Source organism: Heliangelus exortis, chromosome 3, assembly GCF_036169615.1.
Source record: "Heliangelus exortis chromosome 3, bHelExo1.hap1, whole genome shotgun sequence".
In the NCBI taxonomy this organism is placed as follows: Eukaryota; Metazoa; Chordata; class Aves; order Apodiformes; family Trochilidae; genus Heliangelus; species Heliangelus exortis.
This window is the reverse complement of record NC_092424.1, coordinates 56,351,709-56,373,276: the sequence shown is the minus strand read 5'-3', so window position 1 is coordinate 56,373,276 and position 21,568 is coordinate 56,351,709. Positions and strand designations below refer to the sequence as shown.

General features: G+C 39.7%; 1 long non-coding RNA gene across 1 annotated transcript; it reads left to right on the top strand.

Annotated features, from left to right (window-relative positions):
- The first annotated feature begins 5,604 nt into the window (after window positions 1–5,604).
- Window positions 5,605–17,431, top strand: LOC139795529 (uncharacterized). The gene is made up of 3 exons (XR_011725551.1): window positions 5,605–5,701; window positions 9,929–10,062; window positions 16,388–17,431. It is a non-coding gene; the product is annotated as an uncharacterized lncRNA (long non-coding RNA).
- The last annotated feature ends 4,137 nt before the right edge of the window (window positions 17,432–21,568 follow it).

The window sequence follows — 21,568 nt, the reverse complement described above, 5'->3', positions numbered from 1 at the left end:
TGTTTAGGATCTCCTATTGCCTGTGGTCAGAGCTGTTCATTATGTTCTGGTTTTGTAAACAATGTCTTGAGAAGGCAGAGATCTCTTTTGAAATTATCTTTTTAAGTCATGTGTCTACACTAGCTTGAACTAGACAGACCTGAACATAAATGAGCTTGTGCCAAAATCAATAGCAGGGTTGTTCTGACAGCATGGAGTTTTGATTGTAAGAACTTTGTGTAATGTATGCTAATTAAAAGCTCTAATAAAAAGTTATTTTAACATTAAAATACAGTTTCCAATTAAAAAATATGGAATCAGATCTTCAAGCAATTTTTTCTATAGCTTCTTTCAGTTGGGAGAGTTGCCAGCATTTCCCCCTCTTTGTAACCAAACCAAAGTTGCTTAACTTCAGTTTTGATGAGTCAACAGTTTGGAAAAAAATGACATTTTGACAGGAAGCTTTTAACCCATTCTAATTTTCAGACATGTATATAATTAAATATAAGCTCTGTCTTCTCCCAGTCCTAAGACATATACATCTTCTAATTTAAATTATAAAGGATAAAAAGGTATTCTCTCAAGTTTTAACTTTTTTTTTCAGATTTTTATCTGAACTAATTTGAGCATCAACTTCAGCTTTTGCTCGAAAATGCTAGCATGAATATTTTTGAAAAAGCACTTTTTGTGATGCCTTTCTTCTTAACAGCTAGGTGAAACTCTCCTTAGATTCAGTGTGAGACGGTTTTGAACTTAATTTCCTGTTTTTGCACTATTTAAGGATTCATTGTGATTTGATGGACTTTTAGACACACAGAGAGATCACTTAATTTTCTTACTCACTGTGTTGTCCATGCTTCACGACCTTATTATGCCCCAAAAAACCCTCATATGAGAAATATAAAATGTGTGTGTGTGGGTTTAATATTTTTCTGCCTTGAAATTGTTCTAAAATTATGTATTAGGGGACTGCAGTTTCACATATATGAGAAACATTCTTTGGCTTTCTTAAAACACCCCCCAACCCTGTTTTGAATCTTCCTCTCCTTTTTGAATCTGAGGTCTCTTCCAGCGAAGAAATTTTCATTTGTCTAAAGCTGTCTTTCTGTAGAAACAAGGGTCTTCAGTGATAAAAAACTCTTTGAAAATATCTGACAGTTCATCTCTGCAATTAGTAATTTTCAATTACTCCGTAAAGAACAGCAAGGAGCATTAACATATAACTGTCTCAGAAGGCACTTCCAGTGTCATCACTCCTTCACTTTCGGTCATTAGCTGTCACTGAGGTTTCTGAGCTTAGTGTGATTTTGGACCTCTGTCTTTTCTGACTAGTGGAAGCCACTGCTGATTCAGTGCAACACTTGGGCAGTGAATAACCCTCTATGAAGAGCTGCTAGGAAGAGGGATTTTGTTAACTGCAGAAGCAACGATGTGGAGCTTATGTTGCTCCAGAATCGATGGCACAACTTTGACACTTCTTGCCAGCTGTCCAAGCGTGTCCCATTTTCAGTTTTGCAGCTAGAGATTATTGATAGAGTGTGGGCAAATGGCCTGCTCAACAGTGATTCTTTCAGGCATAACTTTACCTGGTTCACCCAGCTGAACCACCCTAGCACATAGCAGGTGTGAAAATGGTTGCCCTGAGGTGCTTCTCCTTCTTTCTTGTATGGTCCCAGAGGGCACTGGTGGCCATTACAGTTCTTTACTCTTACTATGGAATTATTTTAAGAATCTGTTTAGAAATTCCTCACCTCCATTGTATGTATGAAATAAGATGCTGTGTCCAGGGAGAAATTACAGTCCTAAGTGGAAGGTGCCTGTTAGACACCCTGCCTAGTCTGACTAGAGGGCTTCCCTAGATGTACCCTCATTTGTGGTTTTCATGCTGATAGGGTAAGTATACCTCTGTATTTCAGATCCCCACCTTGCAACACTTTGTGTGTCCTTTTTACCTTCTGAGTGGTCCATGGAAATATTCCTCCATGAAGCAGTACCTTGAGATCTCAAAATGAGCTTAGTGAGGCTGCCTGAATTATTGAAGTGGGTTCTTAAGGAAGTCCTGTGACATCCTGTTGCTGACAGCTCAAAGCTTCTGACTAAAGATGAAGTTATTAGTTCTAATTAGAGCTGATGTGGATAAAAGGAACAAGATATCAACAAAATTCTCATAAAAGTTTATTTCCATTTTTCATCAAAGCTTTCTTTCCGCTCAGATTTTCTAAGTAGCAGAGATTAGATATATCTAAATTTAGGTGCCTAACACAGTTGCCAAAGAGCTTATTTTTTCTGAGCTTATTTTTTCTAGATTCTGTCTGCAATCAAGGGAAAGAAATGGGCAAATGTAGAAGGATGTGGGCTGGCTTGCACACCGAAGCAGTTTGTCTTTCTCTATTGACTACAGAGGACAGATACAACAGCCACATAATTTGGAGCTTGTGGAAATAGGCTTAGATGAAGTGCAGAAATGTAGAGAGAAGGATCTGGGTCTAAGCATCTTCACTTCAATGTGAATGAGGTAGCTAGACCTCCAATTGTCCCACATGGTCTGCCTCAAGAAAGAGACCTGGCTTAGGGTAGGAAGGTAGTGATGGAATAAGCAAAGTGAGCCATCTTCTCCCCAAATTTAAGTGACCTGTTTCTGCTGGAGAGACTGGGCTGTGGCTGAAAGGTTCAATTTAACTCCAAGGGGTTAGTTGTGGAGAATTTTATGCCTTAATACTTTTTTCTTTCAAAAGACAAAATGGCAAGAGCTGGTCTAAACCCTAGTATCTCCTTATCCTTAAGCATTTTAAAGGAGCTTGAACACAAAATTTAGGGCTGAAATTGACCTTTCTGTAAAGAAAAGGTTTACAGCATTAGTTCTTCATGTACATTATTTTGTCTTTCTAAAAAGTAACACCTGAGTATTGTAACTATAAGCATTAATGATCTGAGTTAGAAATTACTCCATACTATATGAACTGCTTCAGTTTATGTGGGAAACAGATATGGTACATTTCCTACAGGACCTAAATGGAAAAAAATATTGGGTTTAGATGGTGAAGAGTAGACTTGTATATTTATTATATACATGCATACAGAGAATATGTAATATCACAATAGGATGTTTTTTCATTGTGGATATGAGACAGCCACAATATTAATAATAAAATACAGTGGGTCATCTCATGCTGGTATGAATAGTACCATTATACCACAGCCCTTTGTACATGAAATATTATGCATATATTATGCCAACAGAAAAATATTTTTAAAGCAGTTAGCTTAAGAAAAGTGGAAAACTTTTTTTACTTTCTGCTTGTAAACTCTAGTAGTTTCCACCTGTATATCTATCCACAGCCTCAGAGGCAACCATAAAACAAATATATCTCTGAATGTAACTTTAAAATATGTGGAGTTTGAAAACTTCTTAAATCAAGAAGTTTAAGACCAAGATGCAAGCACAAAGACCTGCTGGGAAAGGAGGGGTTTCTTCTTTCAGTTGCCTTTTCTTCTTTACAAGGCTGGAAAAATTTCAGGCTTTTAAGGTTATGATTTTTATTAATACAAAATCTCTATGGGTCAGATTTTGTCTGTCTTTGTCCTTAGAAGCCATATGGGAAGGAAGAAAAACAAAGATTTCTGGAATTTCTTATGACCCTGAAATATTAAACTAAGTCCCAGAGAGCAGGATTAATATGCAGAGGTCAAAGATGCTTGATAAAGTTATTTTTTTACACAGTTAATTTCTCACGTGGCTCTTACTGAATGTGCTATTTTGACATGTCACTCCACAATGACAGCTGGGTAAATTTGTTGGATGGTGAGCACAGGAATTTCTGCAGATGAAGGAAACGTTTTTCCTGGCCAATTGATTTAAAAAGAAAATGGTTTGTCAGCGTGCAAATGCATCTGGAGGAAAAAGGGTAGAGGAATGAATTAGAGGTCAGTCAGTATCATCATAAACAAATCATATAAATGTGTATGTGTGCTCAGGCTCTGCAGACATCACTGAGTATTCACTGTTCTCATGAATATTACACTGGACTTGGATTTTCCTGAAGAATATCGAAAAATGTTGATTCAGTGAAAACAAATATTTTTATAGAACATGTACTTAGTTTCACCTGTATTTGGCTGGGAATGTGTTCATGTATTGGGAGAGAATTTGGATGGCAGGAGAACACCAACCTTCCCCCTGGGATAATGCACTGGCAGAAGCACCCAACATGGATGTGGTGAGATGGTGCAGAGCCACCTGCCTGTGTGCCCACCTCAACCCAGAAGGTGAACCTCCTGTCTGTGCCTTTCCCCATCTGTTGGCACTGCACGAGGAGGCTGTGTTCAGTGTGAATTTTAGACAGAAGACCATTTTTAACAGGCTTTTGTGAGTTTCTTTTGGTAATATAAAAAGAAATTATGGGACTTTGAAATTTCAGAAAGAGAAAAATCCAAATTTTATCCAAGTTATTCTTGAATCCCCATATTTACTTTTGGGCCCACTGCATATTTAAACTCCTTCACTGAAGAACATCACAGGTAATAAGTAAGTCTCTACCTATATTCCTCTGATTGTTTTTTTCTCATGCTTCTGGGTTCTGCCATAGCATCTCTGGACCTGTGGTAGCCTCCTTTTCCAATATCCCCGTTTTCCCTAAAATTCCTGATTCAAACCATTCCTTACCACCATCTTTTCTTCTTTTTCTTTCCCCTCAGTTGTAATTATCCCCTCATGCTGTTCTCCTGTATTGTACGGATGAGAGTTCCAGTTTTGCAGCCAGGTCTTATGCCTTGCATTATTCTTTCAAAGGTGTTCTTTTAAGAAATCCACAAAGTCTGGAAGGTTTAAAGGCCAAACTTGAGAGGAAGATCGGGTAAGGGTGCAAAGGACTTGACTATTCTCTCTTTTACTCCATTATTTTCTTCTTAACATATTTTTCTCTTTGCAATATTGCTCAATGAATAGCAGTTTGAAGCCCCTGAGGCCTGTTTATCCCATCACCCCTATTCTTACACATATGGGGTGGAATAAAACACACTACAGACACCACCAGCTCCTGCTGTTGGGCAAAAGTCTAACTAAAATTGTATTGATAAAACCAAAAAGCACACACTCCCCCTCTGCCCCCCAGGGAGCCTGCATTTATTTTATGCTTTTAAACTGTGCAGAAAGAAGCCATCATTTGATGCAGCCTCTCCTTCTCTAGCTGGTCTTCAGAAGACTGGCAAAGGTGGGGTGTACTGCTGGAGCACCCCATGTTTCCCACTACCAATTCCCCATGCCTCTCTTCCTCCCCAAGCACACACATGCACACAGGCAAACAACAGTCTATCTGCAGCCCCCTTACAGCCGCGATCAACTACAGCTTTTTGTTTAACTGTATAATTGCTCTCTCGGTGGGTTTTTTTTTTTTTCCCCTGTCTCAATTTGTTTTCTTAATAACTAAGACCACTACGTTCAAATGGTGTTTTCTTTTCTTTTTTTTTTTTTTCCTCCTTTTTAACAAGCACAGTGGATGTAACAAGATATGCAGCTAAAAACATTAATCATATTAAAACTAATTAAAAACTGAAAAGTTTCTGTGCATTCCAGGCACTGGGGGTGGGAGGGGGCGGGGAGGGCTTTGGTCTCTGCACTGGCGTTTCCTGAGCGCAAGCAAATGCCTGACACATGGACTTCGCCGAATTCCAAAATGTAGCAAAACAGTGCCTGCATATTTGGCAGTAACCACCACCGGTTCAGGTCAGTGTCTGTTTCAGCAAAAGACGAAGCCCTGCGTGTTAACAGAGGAAAATAATTCAGAGGAAAGCGGGAGGAACAACATGTGACATTTTGTAATTGCAGCACTTCTGTTACCCAAGGAGCACCACTCTGCTGCCGCTCTGTAAACACTTCCTCCTATGCATCTGCCTTTGAACACATTTTTTTTTTTCGGGCTGGGGGGGGGAGAGGCAGAGGGAGGGGTGAGGAGGAGGTCAGGGCTTTCAAGCTGTTAGGATATGAATGAGATAGGTTGCCCCCCCCACCCCCCTCTTTTTTTTGTTGTTTTTTTTTTTAAACTTCTTTTTAAATGTTGAGTGCAATTTATATTTTAAGGAGACGCCAGTAGATCTGCGGGGCAGGAGGATGTGCAAGCAGTGCTACAGGACACCAAACTCCAAGCCTGTGGGAGCGTGGAGAAGGGCTGAGGGTGTGGGGAAGAGTGCTGAGTGTCCGCAATGCAATCTCAAAATGCCCTCCCTGGGCAGGGGAGGCCGGCTGGGAAGCGTGGGGCAAACCCCTGAAACCCCCGCACCTCACCTTGCTTCCACCTTGCTGCTCCATCACCCTCAGCCACTGGGTCCCAATACTGGGGTGGGACAACCCCCATCTGCCTAGGGGCAGAGTCTGACCCTCGGTTAATTTAGGAGCAAAGCCACCTCTATTTAAGCCGTTCCCAGTAAAAGCAAGGCTAAGTCATTATGATCTAAAATACTATTCGGGGCATTGCCTCCTTACTTCTTTCTTGAATTTCAGCACCTTAAGCTGCCTTTGTGGAAACTTGCTATTTCTTCAGAGATGGGGCCGGATCACTTGTTATTGTAACACTTATTGGTGATAAAGTTCAGTCTAAAAATTAAGCAGCTGCAATGTTGCAGCACAAATTAGTTTAATGTAAGCAGTCAGGAGCAGCTGTTTGGCTCCGGACTCCGGTTCAGCGGTGGGGGAAGGGCCCTGCGATGCTGACAGTGTTTTTTTCTCTACATAAACATTTTCGGCTGTTGCAGCTTTTGTGCCGATCATGTGACAGTGTCCCTAGGCAGATAATTTATTTCTGTAGCTTTCATGAGCAATCATTAACCTTCAGACACTGAGCTTGCTTTCTGCTTTGTGGCATTTGTTATTTTTTTTGGTATCCTAACTAGTTTAATTCACAGAGTGTCAGGAGAAAATTACAACCAATTTATAATAGAATGTAATGCATAATACTTATGTTTCTATTAAAACAGACCTTGCTTACAAGACCATTCTTACGGCTAAGCTTGTGTTCATGGATCAGAATAATTATTTTCAGTGATGTAAGTGCAGCTGTCATCATGATACTCCCATAGAGTGTCTTATTCTGAATGCAAAGCCCTTCAGAGTCCTGATTCGGGACCACCCTTTTGAATTCCCCCTTTGCCAGAGACACTGCAGAGTTTATTGAGATGCAACAGGCTTGGGAGAAAGGGCATAGCATTTATTCTGGTGATTGCTATTCTCCCACCATGACCGGCTGCTGAACAGGTATTGACCGCTGCAGAAAGTGTGTCTAGGAGAGAGAGGAGGCATTACTGATGACAATTATGGCTCGAAGCTGCTCTAACTTAGTCTGGGGTTTCAAAGCAGATTTAGCAGATAGGGTTGGATCACAAAGCAGTTGTGAGCGTTAGAAAAAGACTTAATTTTCATTCCTGTCCGTTTTGTTACAGCAAGGGAAACAATAAATTAAGTGGCTTTGTCAAGGTCACTGAAGAAATAAATGTCAGGATAGGAATTTCCCCTTCCCTGATCCTTTTCCCCAAGTTCTGTGCTTTTGTCTAGGGAAGATGACAAAAGAGTGAAAAATACAGAGTCTTGGGCAAAAGAACTAAAAAGTAAGCAGTAAAAAGGGGGGAGGGGGAATCATAAAAAGAGCTGAAAGCCAGGATGCCTGCCGACTTACTGTGAATATCATTTTCCTTCAGATCTGAATGTGATTTTTGCTTTTGTTCACTGCCTCCCTGCCCTCTCTTAATTCCCTTTTCTAACTGGTCATTCAATAGCACTAGGAAGTTCATCTTTTTTGTATCAGAGAGCTAGATACTAAGTTCACATACGCCTGTGAATAGGTGTAATCTAGACATATGTATCCCTTAGTTTATTTTTTTTATAGCTTGTGTCACAGTGGAATCAGACATTTGTGATAGAAGTGCTACCAACATAATGCTGCAGATACAATGGACATGACAGACACAGGGCGGAGGGGAACAGGAATAAAAGATTTTTCCAATGCCCCAAAGAGGAAAAGGGACACTATCATAATCTGATCAGTGGAAGAGCAGTTGTGTGCAGATAGCTCAGTTATTGCTGTAGCCCTTTAGTACTCAAAGAATACTTTGGCTATTCTGTGATTGCTCATTAACTTATGAAAAGGGCATGTAACTGGAAAAAGACCAAAACATGCACTCAGTCTGAGATGCGGCAGTGGTACATGCTGTATCATCATGTAAAATGTAAAAATAGGTGGACGGATTTTGCTGTCAGTGTCAGGAAAAGCATTTCCTTTCTCATTAGTTAGAAATAATAGTCTGAAATTGGTGTTTTAGTAGTGCTACATTTCCGTAAGGAAAGATGAATGAATGAGTAGCTCACTGTTTGAAACCTCCATCTTTCAAAATGTTTAATGAAAATGAAAGCACAACATATGGTAAATGTGGACTGAAATCAGTGGTGAAAAAGCAGAAGCCTGGGACGCTCACTGAAGGGCAAACAGGACTATAGAGGGGCACGGTGTTGTATTACATACGGAAACGGGTAACATTTTTGGATGCATTAGAGTGATTTAGGTGCTATCATCCCATTGACTTTTGACTAGAGTCAGGATGTAACTGCCTAAGTCAATTCTGAAAATGGGAATTAGATTTCTAAGTCATTTTAAGGTGCTTTTGAAATTTTTACCCTTAATCCCAGGGTGATTAATTTGTAACAAGGTGATTCATTCCTATCTTTCTTGTCTTCAGAAGCCTGAATGACACGTTTGAGATGCACTCTAAAAGCACAGGTAATAGTCAGAGTGCTACCTCAGCTATTTTAAAAGACAATTGATTAATTTGAATTCATGCTTTTCTTCACATGTCTAAAGGATTCTGTAAGTAGTAATAGTGCTTTAGAGTGGCTTGGTTTGAACTGTCACTTCCATGCCCTTGCCTTCATTAGGGTTTTCTTCTTTTTTTTCTTTTTCTTTTTTTTTTTTTCTTTTTTTCTACCTTCCTCCCCACCCCCCAAAAACTGTCCCTATTCTTCCCCACTGTTAACTGCAATGTAGCCCCTCTGGTCACAGAGAAAACAAGAGGGCTAAGGTAGTAGCTGTTTTACTGCACAGAATGGCTGAGTAGCTTTAGACAAAACAGTGTCCGGGAACCTGCTGTGAACTTGTCCCTGCTAGTTTGTACTGGAACTACAGGTACTTTTGCTGCCCACTGTTAGCAATGCTGGGAGAAAGGGCAGATCAGATACAGTTAATAAGACAAGGCTTTCTTACAGTAAATTCAAGCCAACTAACCTGCTAGTTTTTCCGAAGAGGAAAGAAGACTGATCATTCTGGTATTTCACCAGATTATGTTAGAATCTGGCTAGGTACATACTGCAGTGTTTTATGATTTTTTGTTTTTTGGTACTTGTTATTTTGTCATTAAAGTCGATCTACTGTTGCAAAGCTGGAACTGTACTAGTACTTATATAGATTTGGTCAAGACATTATATACATTTATATCTACTGCTGCCTTACTTCTGCAGCATTGTTGCAAAGGACCATTTCCACTGGTCATGTAAGCCTCTGTATTTTACAGTATAAGTGATGATACAAAGTCCTTTCTGAGTAATATGAAGACTGATAAGCTGATCTATGGAACTTCACTAAAGCATTAGCACTTACCAGAAATAACAGACATCAAAAACCTATCTAAATGTTTGACTTGACTGTATTTTCGAAAACGAAGGATCTGATGATCACAACAACGTTACCTTTGTCCCCTGGTACAACTGCAACCAAACAGGCTTCTCACATTAATCTAGAAAGCAGTGGCTGGTATTAACATTGCTACTTGGAATATGGGAACCTGGGCTTGCTTGAATGTCTTCCAGATGAGGAGTAGAGAGACTGGATGCAACACACGCTTGATTTATTAACTAACATAGACTCAATATCTGTTTTTTGACTGTGGAAATTATTTCTTCTGTTTCATCCAGTTTCAAAATAGCCTCCCTGAGAGCTACAGTCAGCTGAGTATTCTGTGCTGCAGGCTGGAGAAAATCATGGTCCCAGGGAGCCCTCATGCACCTTCCAGTGTGTCAGCAGTCTTGACCACTACACATCTTTTGATGTAAGAATCCCTAAAAGCTGAGGAAAACTGGAGAAACAGGGGAAACATGCCTCTAGAATACCCTCTAAAGCTCTCTACTTTTATTCATGCAAGAGTTACAGAGGGGTAAAGCTTCATCTCCATCTAAGCTGCAGCATCTGGACACACTTTTTGAGTCCCTTGTCTGGGAAAAATGCTGCCAATCACTCGGTCCTTGAGGATCTAAGTGCCTTGCATTGAGAGCAGCCCTTGCAGGCACTTCTGGCTCACAACTTTGCTTAGGACATTAAGCACTAAGTTAATGAGTGACAGACCTTTCCTGTTACTGTAGAGGGTAAATCCAGAAGAATTAAAGGCTACCGTAAGTTTGACCATCATCTGTTCTTTGAACCTGTGTTTTAAAATATAAACTGATACAACATGAGTGTATTTGAGACCAGACCCCCAGACTGCCCACAGTGCTTTCAGGAAAGAATGATAAAGCAGATTGCTTAATGCAGTAATACTCAGAGCTCAGGAATGGTGACAAACACAAGGTAAGAATGTGTATGGAGGTAAACCTGCTCTTTGAGGAACTTGAACTGGTGAGTTTCTTTCCTTTGCATTTTTAATTGCTTAAAGAAGAAAAAAATCAATGAACTCCCCCAAAAGGCAAAGCCACAACCCAAAACAAAACCCTAACCCAAAACCCTGCAGAGGAAATGGAACCACAAGAACATTTGTCACATTAGGTAATTTCAGGGGTCTAGCATATACACAGCAAGCCTAGGAAGCTCACAGCTGCATTACACCATTCTCCAGAATGCATTGGTCTTTCCTGTGCTTTAGCATTGTTTCAAGCATTTCTTTATTTTCACTTTGATTTTTTACCACCTGTAATCTACTCATTCTTTTCACTGTCATGCAGACAACCATATCCAGAGGCTTCACCCTGGAGTAATCTCTCATCCCAGAATGTACATGACTTAGGGAAAGTTAGGCAGACACAACTTGTTTTCACAAGAACAAGGAACAGTTGGAGGGAACAAACATGTAGTTTGCAAATCAGAAAGTATTTCACTTATCTTAACTGCAAAACATAAAAGAAGGGAGGAGTTGGCCAGAAGCAGGAAGCAAGGATCTAGAGATGTATTTTTGACAGTTACTCCCCCCTGAAAATTCCAACATAGAAAAGCAGTGGCTTACTAAGCAGAAGCATTTGATCTTCTGCATAAGTTTTAGTTTCTCAATAGGGTACCTGGCCACAGCTGTCTGGCTACAGGCATAAAAAATTTGTGCCTTTTTTCTCCCTTCTTGAGAAAAGTTATCAACTTGAAAGAAGGTGGTATATTGAGACCAACTGTATGGACAACAGAGAATGCGTTTCAAATAAAAGGATAAATATCACAGAGGAACAGCAGGAAATATCTTTATAATTTCATTAGCTTGATCTAAGGTTAATGTTAAGCTTCTGAAATGAGCTTGTTCATTTGTTATCTGGCAGTTTGGTTTCACTTTCTCCCTGTTTAGCATTGGTTGGAAGATGTATTTTTCTTCATGCATTCCCTCCCTGTTTTTTGGGAAATAAAAAAAGGATTTTTCAATAAAGCTTTCACTTTCTTTACAGGGGATTGAACATTAAAGTTCTTAGAAATATAAGAATTGGTGAAAAGAAAGAGGAACAATGTGCATAATAGTTAACATAACTTACATGCCTTTTTCTGTTTTCTCTTGCTTTACAGTTGGAGGTCTATCTCACACCATTATCAGTAGTGTTTGACTCTTCTTACTACTTACTTCCTCAAGAGACAGTGAAATAGCAAAAATATGGCTAACTGAACAAAAATTCTCAGAATCTCCCAATTAGAGAATATTTCAGAGGGAGGCAGAAATAGAACATAATTGAGACTTAAGTGGTACATATCCCATTATGACCTTCTGCATAGAGGACATGCTCATCCTTAGCTAAATATGTGAGCAAAGATATTTCTGGTATTGGTCCTGTAGTAAATAAATGACACTCCTTCCCTTTAAATGTGAATGACTATGTGATCTGCAGCTCCAGAATGTCAGTTCAGTTTTCTTGGAAGGGAAGTCTATAAGCTGCTTTCTAACTGCTTAAGTGGATCTGAGAAGCTGACAGCCATCTACTTGGGAAAAGAAAAAAAAAAACAAAAGAGCTTGAAGAAAAAAATTGATTTTCAGATTTCCCATTCAGAATTTAAATAGCAGTTCTCTTTGTTTGTGTGCTCAATACATAGTAAAAATAGGACCTATTATAGCCAATTGCTACTCTGTATTTACATCCAGGTTCTTCCCCGAATCTCAGATTTAGCCCAGTGTCTGCCCTGGAGAAGAAATACACACGTGAGATGAAATGATGGAATTTGATAAAATATAGAAATGGTCCTACTAGGTATAACTAGAAGTAATAGGATAAAAGTGAACAAAGAAAAATCGTGCTGATAATGAGGAAAAATTTCCTAGCAGTGAGGTCTGTTAGTCTGCTGAACAGTCTCCCATGGGAACGAGTTGAACCCTCATTGCTTTAGTTATTTTTAAAATGAACAAAACAGTCAAGATCCCTTGTAGAGAGATACTCTTAATTAACCAGAAGACAGGAAAAATGACCTAATGGGTCTTCTTTTCCCATCTCCACTGTTCATGACTATTATTGTAGGCAAAATCAGGTTTGGCAATAAAAATATGGATTTCAAATTTTTTCAGGACTCTTATTCCATAATAACAACAGTACTTTGCCACTCTTCATTTTCCTCTCTAGACTTTTGTGCCTTACTTTTCCTTTGAAAAGGGTTCTTCTGTAATCTTCTGACTAAGAAGTGCTGTCAGGTATCATAATTTAATCTAAATAATACTACTTGTAAGTATAGGATAAATATTTGGACCTTGTGCCTCCTTATTTTCATCAAAAATTCTTCAGTCAGCCCTAAGGGCCAGGGCAGCAGTACTGGACAAAATGTCACTTCCTGTGTCTGTGGGTCATGCTGCAAAATAAGGAGCTGTGACATACACAGTGGAGTTCTGGGCTTGTGTTGACTTCCACAAACATAAACTATGAAGGCATGAGATCGAGTGCATCTTTGTGGTCAGTATTAAGGGCTCTTTATTTCTGTGCTTTTCTTCTTTCCATAGAAAATAGTCCGGTGTGGTTTTGTATTAGCAGGAGATGCAGGAGAATGTGACTCCTACTTCTCTGTCTGGGCATCTCCAGTATCTGCCACTCATGTCAGCCAGCACCTTCTCTTGTCCCCAGAAATCCCCCATCAACTTGGATAGTGAACTGGCTCAAGTAACAGATAACTTAGCAAAATTAACAGATCTGAAATAGTGCAAGGAGAGCAATGGCATGTGCTCTCTCACAGGTCTGATTCTCAGCAGCAGGTTTTTAAAATGATGCTGACATGAATTTTAATGGTTAATATTGATGTAAAACTGAAGTACTGCCATGATGAGTCAGGTCCTACTTCTTCGAAGTGCTGTGCAAATATCTACCAGTTACTCTTTCCAGTAGCCAGCAAGCAATGCAACCTGATTGCTGTTTTATCAGAAGACAGATTAGTTGATGTAAAATTCAGGAAGTTCCAATTGTTTTGCTACAGTTATTCAGGAAGGATAGGCAAAGGGTATTGAAGCTTGTACTACAAAAACAGCACTTGTGAGTAGTATGACCAAGGTGACTTCAGTATAAAGTGCAGAGACATGGTGCTAACATATATTTATTAGTGATCTACTGAGATGAATGTTCATCCCAAGGGTTAACCCAGAATATCCAAACCACTGTAATTATCCTTGCACAAAGGCTCCCTATTATTTGCCTGTTAGATAACAAAACCTTTTCATTACCCAGCACTAGCATAACTTTAGCTGTAGTGGTAGGTAGGCAGCTAACAAGCTTTCACTGTTTGTGGGGGATGGAATATCATGGGATGAAGCCTTCTCTCCCACAGTCCTGGTGGAATATCAACAGGATGGCCAAACTTTTATTTCAATGAAAATGACTGTCGTTGCTAACATGCCCAATTTCCTGTACCACAAATAGTTGAAATCTTATGAAAGGTACAAAAAGCACAAAGGACCAAACTCCTATCACACACAGAACTGAAAACGTAGAAGTACCAGCCACAGGAATGTAACTGAATTAAAATTGGGAAAGGGTCCAAAATCTGCAGTAGCTCTCTAATCTGCGACACAAGAGCAAGGATTGTCGTTATGTTTTGCATTCCACATATGCCTCTGCTTTGGAGCTCTTATGCAATTGGTGATGCAGTAAAGCCATTGTATTCATAATGATTTCAAAGATGTGGATGTTTCCAGGGTTTGACCTATTTTACCACTCATGCATTATACACTGGGTAAAGCTACTCTCTGAGGCAGAGTCATTCGTACTTAAAATGTATCCGACTACTGCTGTCCCTTTTCTCTGCAAGGCTGCTGCTTTTTCACAATTCTAAACCAATAATCCTTTATTCAATAATTTATATTTACATGCATCAATGGAAACTGCCTTTGCACATTTTAAGGCAGAGCATAGCCTGTAAAGATAATGTAAGGGGCTACAGCTGTTATTGGCCCATAGCAAATAATTCTTCTGTAAAGGTTTTCTTAACTGAAGTTTATATATTTCCTCTCATTTTCTGGTATTTTTTACTTTGGAGATATAAAAACATACTTGTGGTCATTACTTCCAGAATAACAATGTGACTCTGTTTTTTTGAAGGACCAGATTCAGCAAAATTCCCAAGCCCATGCTTTGCTTTCAGTGGGGTGAAGTCTTTCCTGATTAAGTATGTTTGAGACCTATTACTGTCTACAGGTCTCAAATTTAGCTCTGCTACAATGTGATGCAAATATCTTCTTGAATATCACTGTAATGCTTCAGGATCTTTCCATGAGCCAGAATGGAAATTTTGAGTGCTGTAGTCATCATTGAAAGGACAAACAAACTTTCCTGCTTTTTTTTGAACTATGGTACTATCGCATGAAGTAATTCAAAGCATTAATATCTGATCCCCAAACAGGAGTAGTTTAGGGCTCATTTTCATTAGATCCCCTGAGCCATCCTGCCTGGTATTGCCAGCAACCTTGAACTATGAAGACAATACTGGTTTCTCCAGGCTCTAGCATGGATTGGCAATAGTACAACAGTAGAAATATATTCTCCCTGCTGAAGTGTTACTATGGTTAAGGTATACAGCACATTTGGGAGATGCTGAGAGTAGGCTCAGACCAAAGGTTTGCTTGCAGTAAAGGAGGAAGCTAGCAAATGCTACAGTTCTCTCCCTCCTCCACAGGGATCTTACTTCCTGTGGGTCAGAGTCTTCCCCTTTCTCAACAAAAAATACATTAATCTCTCTGAAGCACCTGCAGAACAAAATCTTCCCTCTCTACCAGCTGCATCAGTAGCACCGGGGCACAGATTTTCCCTTTACCTACTGGGGAGAGAGAGGTCCTTTACTGTCATGTCACTCTTTTTGACTCGTCTGACTTTTCTGTAACTGTAAATGCCACTGTGCTGCTGAGGAAGACCATCCATTGGTCACATGAGTGTTAGGTGATCTGGGGCAAAGATCAGACCTGCTCCTGGAGGCAAATTCCGGGCAGGACTGAGGATTTTCCTGCTTCCCGGTTTTGGTCTTACACCCTGGCTCTGGGTTAAGGTGGATGGTGTTTCTCTGGCTGGGTGTGGGTGCTTGAGAGATTTGGGGCCAAATGTGGTCTCTAATGAGAAGTTAAATGAAACCTTTGCTGTCTCTGTGACCTCAATAAATAGGGGAAAAGTCAAAACAGAGGCAAGAGTCAATCAGCCAGTGATTACATTAAAGAAAATGGTTCTCACTGGAAAGCATGAAAGAGAAAACAGAATGAGTGCTGAGACTGGAGAAAGGAAAACAAGACTAGTGGGCTTTTGAGGTCTTTTACTTTATTTTGATCCTTTCATAATGTATTTTAAATTCATAAATAATGGAATGAAAAAGACCCCAACAAAACTCAGCTAAGTGATCTTGAGCCCTCAAGCTTTAATCAGAAAATAAACACTATAATACTTTTACAAAGAATTAGTAATGCAGAGTTACAGTATTCGATGTTTAAAAATAAAGCTGTTGAGTAAATGAACAATACCTTTGCTGAAAAGTATTTCAGCTGAAGAGTGAAATCCCTGCAGAGAGTGATCTGTGAGATTCTGCAGGAAATCTGCATTACAATACACCATTTCCATTTCCAGAGAGGGACTCACAGAAGGACACATGGAGGAGAAAAAGAAATGAAAAAGCCCCAGTCCTTTATACCTAGGTTGTAGGGGGCCTTGGCCTTTCATTCTCATGCTAAACAGTTACTTTTTCTCCAGGTACTCAACTGAAATGGGAATATTTCTGGAAGGAAAAGTGAATGTGAAAAAGGCTAACAGAACTGGTTCTTTGGTTGAAGAAAGCTGTCACCACAGCTCAGCAGACAGGGGTTTACCTCTCTGCCTTGCTTCAAATGAAGAAAGGAGTGTGTCCAAATGTGGTAAACACTGGGATACTGTGCTGCTCTTTGTTTTCTCCTCCTTCATTCCAACCACTCCACCTCTTGTTACTGATTAAATATCTGGGCAGAGGAGGAAAAGTCTCTAGCTAGACCATTAGCTCAGTAGTCAACCAGCTCATGTGGGATGTGGCAGGCCAGGCTCCTAAGGCTGATCCAGTGACAATCTGATGCTGCTCTTCTCCAGTTCATGGGACTACAATTAGCCTCTCCTTGGCTTGAGTCTTCTGGCTGTAATTTAGCAGCTGAGGCAATGGTCATCTGGGGACTTGGATACACTAGGGATTAGATCCTGGCTGACTGCCCCTATCTGAAGGCTAGTGTGCAATGGGCCAGCCTTGCTTGTGTGTGTGGAAAAACTTATACAGGGCTGGTTTCCTTTTGCTGCAGAGTGGGAAAATTTGTGAAATCTCAGTTAAATTTGTGGGATAGGAAAAAAAGGAAAGCCAGCAAGTGGAAGAAAGAGGAATAAAATTCCTGGCTTTTAGTCCCCAGAGAAATAAGCAAGCCATAGCAGAGTGCAAATAGGTCACTGGCATTACATGTTCATGTGGTTACATTGGTGAGGAGTAACACTAAACATAAATTGCTGTCTGTACCACATGCAGCATGCACAGAAAATGTTTTGGCAGATGGAAGGAACTGGCCCATCAGCTGCATAAATTTATTTGTTGCAGTCTCTACCATAACTAATACAATGGGCTGCTATTCTCTTGTAGCAGATGAAGACAATCTTGAAGACAAGTAGATGCTCTTTCTGCTTCCTTAGCATATCATTACACAGAAAGTGTCTTCTGCTTGGGCACTTATTTAAGGAAGGAAAGCCACAAAGCAATCAGCATCTGGTTGTTTCTGCTAACCAGAAGTTTGTAGTGATCCCAAATAGACACAGAATATACCCATGACATCTGCTCCTGGAAAGAAAGCACTGAAGGGCAGTCCTAAGCATTTTTTACATACTCCCTTGGAGTGCCATCTTTTGCTTATAATTCATTGTGGCCTTGCATTAAACAATATATGATGTACCAATATACCAGAATATGATATAATTAGGGATGGAATAACTTGAGATTTCTGCTTTCAACAAAGAGATGTACCTGCCTTCATCCACGGATTTATTCACATATACATATGTAGCCTGTTGCATGTTCTTATTTATGTGTGTATGTCTATGAATTTCTGTATTTATGTTTGTGTTAGTGTGTGTATGAAGGCAAACATTTCAAATATGTGCGTATGTGAGGGGCAGATTTAAAAGCATACCTTACATGGCATAAAGTATATTGCTACATAAATCACAGGAAGAATCCCATCTCTAAATTAAAGTACACTCAAGAAAGAGTTGTTGGCTCTAAAATGTTTGTGTTAAATTCATGAAACACCATACAATTTTATTCATGCTATCATCTACACTTCCATGAAAGTGTAAAAAAAAAATCTTAGCCACTAGCAGAGAAATGTGCAAAATACTATCAAAGGAGTAACAAAGGTCATTTCTATTGTGTGCCTTTTTATGAGTTTCATTTTTTTCTTTTCTTTTTTTTTTTTTTTTCATTGCAGTTTGTTTTACATTGCTAAACTTTAATGGAAGAAAATATGAGGGGGCAAAATAAATATAAAGGAACAGACTGCTGTTCAACAGTGCTGAGCTGGTATTTCCATGAATGATGTTAGACTCGTGGTTAGAATAAAAATTCATAAAGTCCACACAAAGAGAAGGTTGCAGCAGTGCTTTTCTCCTTTCCTCTCTCTTTTGCTCTCGATACATCCTAAAATTAACATCTATTTCTGTGTAGCAAGAGAAATGTGTTATCATAAGCACAGCAGTACTGAATCTGTGAGACACAGAACAGAAAAGCCAGGGAACAGCTGGACTGGACATTTTCTTTGGTACCATAGATGGCCCAGTGCATGGGATTTTGTTTGCGCAAGTTCAAATTCCAAACTTGATTGCTTAACTCCTGTAACAAAAGTAACTGGTTGGGGTTTAACATAGCAAATAACATCATTACCATATTCAGGTGCCTAACATCAGGCATGGAAGCCCCAGCTGAGATCCTTAGGAAAAAAGCATCATTTTCCGGAGGTGACAGCAAGCATTTGCAGTTCTTGTTGAATTAAGTTGTACCACCACGTCCTTCGTATTTCTGAGGAGGACAAGCCCTTAACTCTGGTTAAACAGTTGAAATAGCATCTTGATTTTCTCAGAAAAGTGCATTAAATTCAGATGAGCTTTTCTTGCTTGGTATCAGGTGTAGTAAAGTGAATAAATAAATGCTTAGGTAAAAGGCAAGATTGAAGATAATCAGATGCTTAAGTGCTTTGCTGCATAAGGGCACATCTTAAGTATTTCCTTAAGTCAGTCCCTAATTGTCTGTTATGCCTGCCTTGAAATGAGATTTACAGCTATTTTGGCAATATTGAAAGGCTATGTATGGTTAGGTTTTATAACCATTTCTATCGCTACTTCTTTACTTTTTGCTGAAGTTTGCTTTCTACCTTCTTACTGCAATACTCATTCAAGAAGTAAAGAAAACTCCATGTGAAGTACGAGCACAGTGCCCACAGGAACAGTTTATTTTTTGAGATAAGAAAAAACATAGGAAGTATAATGTGATGGGTAAGTTGACCTCTGTAGGAAAAAGCTTTCCAGTTTCCATACAAAATACCATTTAGTAGATGACGGCACAGGTTTTTCAGTGAAGTTTTGTTCCTGTCTAGTAGCGACAGTTTTTTTTTCAAGACATTTTCATAGTTATTCCACCTATGGAAAAGGATAGATGCAGGCAAGGAACATTTTCCCAGCCCTTTGAAACTGTTTATGGTTACAGCTGCTTTTCCTGTTGGAACAAACCCAACATGTTTTTAAAGCATTTCACAGAGAGAAAGCGCATCACTGACTCGTTAAGAGCCTGCTAGTGGTGAGTTAAACCAAGGACCTCACACATCTCAGAGTGTGGATTATCTGGGTATTCAAATTCTGGACAATCCATGTATGAACCCATGGGACTGATGTTTTCTGTTGCCGGAGCTGTAATGATTAAAAAGGCAGTGAAAATCTCTGCTTGCAAATAATGTCCTCAAATGGGTTGAATCCCTGTAGCGGAGACTACCACATATTGCTCAAACTGTTCTGTGTCTACCCAGACTTCTGGCTTTACTACCCACCTATGAAGCCAGTAAATGTGACTGATGCATTTCATTACTGGTGTCCAATTAAGGTATCAGAAAATCCCTATTGCTTTCACCTGGCCCTCGAATGAATTCTCTGATTTCTGGCATGAATTAGGCCCCAGATTACTTAAATTAGCATTGACTTCTGATTCAGACACTTGTACCTTCTTTCTGACCCACAAACACTAGCCTAGGCCAGCCAACTCCCCTTTCTACCAATATATCTATAAGCACATGTCTAAAAAAATAAACAATAATTTCTCTGTTTGCCCTCGAGTAAAATAGTTTCATCACTCTACATTTCACAGACCTTTTTGAAAGGGACTTTCCTTTAACTGTGACTTGTGCAAGCAACTACATGCATAATTTCTGTTTGATAAACAGTAAAAATAATGCTAAAATTAAAACATTCTTTGTGTCAACATATGTAGATGGAATGCTGAAGTCTGTTCTGCTGGTATGGAGATATCTTGCACACATTTATTTATCTGGTTAAACTTTGCATCTCATCTTTAAAGCCAGCAACTTCTCAACCCCAAGCAGCAGAGCACAAGTAAAGGCAGATGGTTGAATGAAACAGAAAGACTCACTATAAAAAGCTCAGCCTTCCAATAACACTGCTGCCTCTCAATTTTTTCATACAAGTCTCTCCATTTTGCCTTCCAGAGACTCACAATTAAAATTCTATTCTGCCTGTCTAATCAAGACAGCAAATCTATTGAATTGCATAATGCTGGGGATAATCAAGGAAGGATGTGACATGAATCCATTTTTCTTTACAGGTAGAAAATGAAATATTTTCTCTCCTTTCCTGAAAACAGATGGGTGGCTGAGGATTTTGTATTTGGCCTATCTTCTCCCTCTTGTTACTTTCTACCTTTGGCACCAGCTGTTCCCTGTTAGGCAGATCTGTTCACCAGCAACCAGCTGCATCAGGGCAAACAGGTTATGCCATTTCAGTGGTGACTTTGTCTTGCTGGTGTGGGAGAGGCACTGTGTGTTGCTCTGGATGCAAGTGGATTTAACTGGTGGTGTTAATCTCCTTACTGCCCACCCCTTTACCAAAGGTTATTTTTTCTAGTAGCTGTGAGAACTGAATAAAATATGTATCTGCTCCCTAGTTGCTGTAGCTAAGCCCTGTTTCTTAATGTATTCTAAATTCCCTTCTGCATCTCCTCTAATTCATGTTTACATCCTTCAGGGACGGTCTGGGCTACTGAGAAGAAAACAGGGGCTTGCAAGATTTGATCCTGCAGTCTGTGGGTTCTCACACTTTACTAAGGGACCAAATGCAACCCTGGAGCAAGGGCACGTTGCTCCCATACAGCTGTTAAAAGAGAGCTGCGTGGGCTTACACCATGCTTGAAATTAACACGTAGCTTCCTATCCACCAGTAAATCCCCATGCATCAAGGTGAGCAGGCAGACTGCTTCTGCATAAAGTCAGAGAGAGAATCAACCCAACTGGGCTGAATTGGTTTGTAACCCAATCATGCTTAATTTGGTTATAGGAAAAACAAGGCTCATGGAGTTTCAGCCTTGTTCCTGTGCAACATCAGGAATCTGATTTGTGCCCATCTCATAATCGGGTGCAGACAACAAGGAAAACAAGTCCTTGCAGTGGTTTCTTTACTGAGCCTAACAAACCACATCTGATAAGCTATATAATTTGCTACAGCAATTTGTGCCAAAAATAAAAGGCACAGTCCTACAGTGCAGCACGTTTCTGAGAAAAACAGAACCCCACCCCTTCCCTTTGTAGCATCTTTCTTTTGCTTTCTCAATTAGATTGAGCTCATGCCTTCCATACTGGCTGACTGACTCCACGC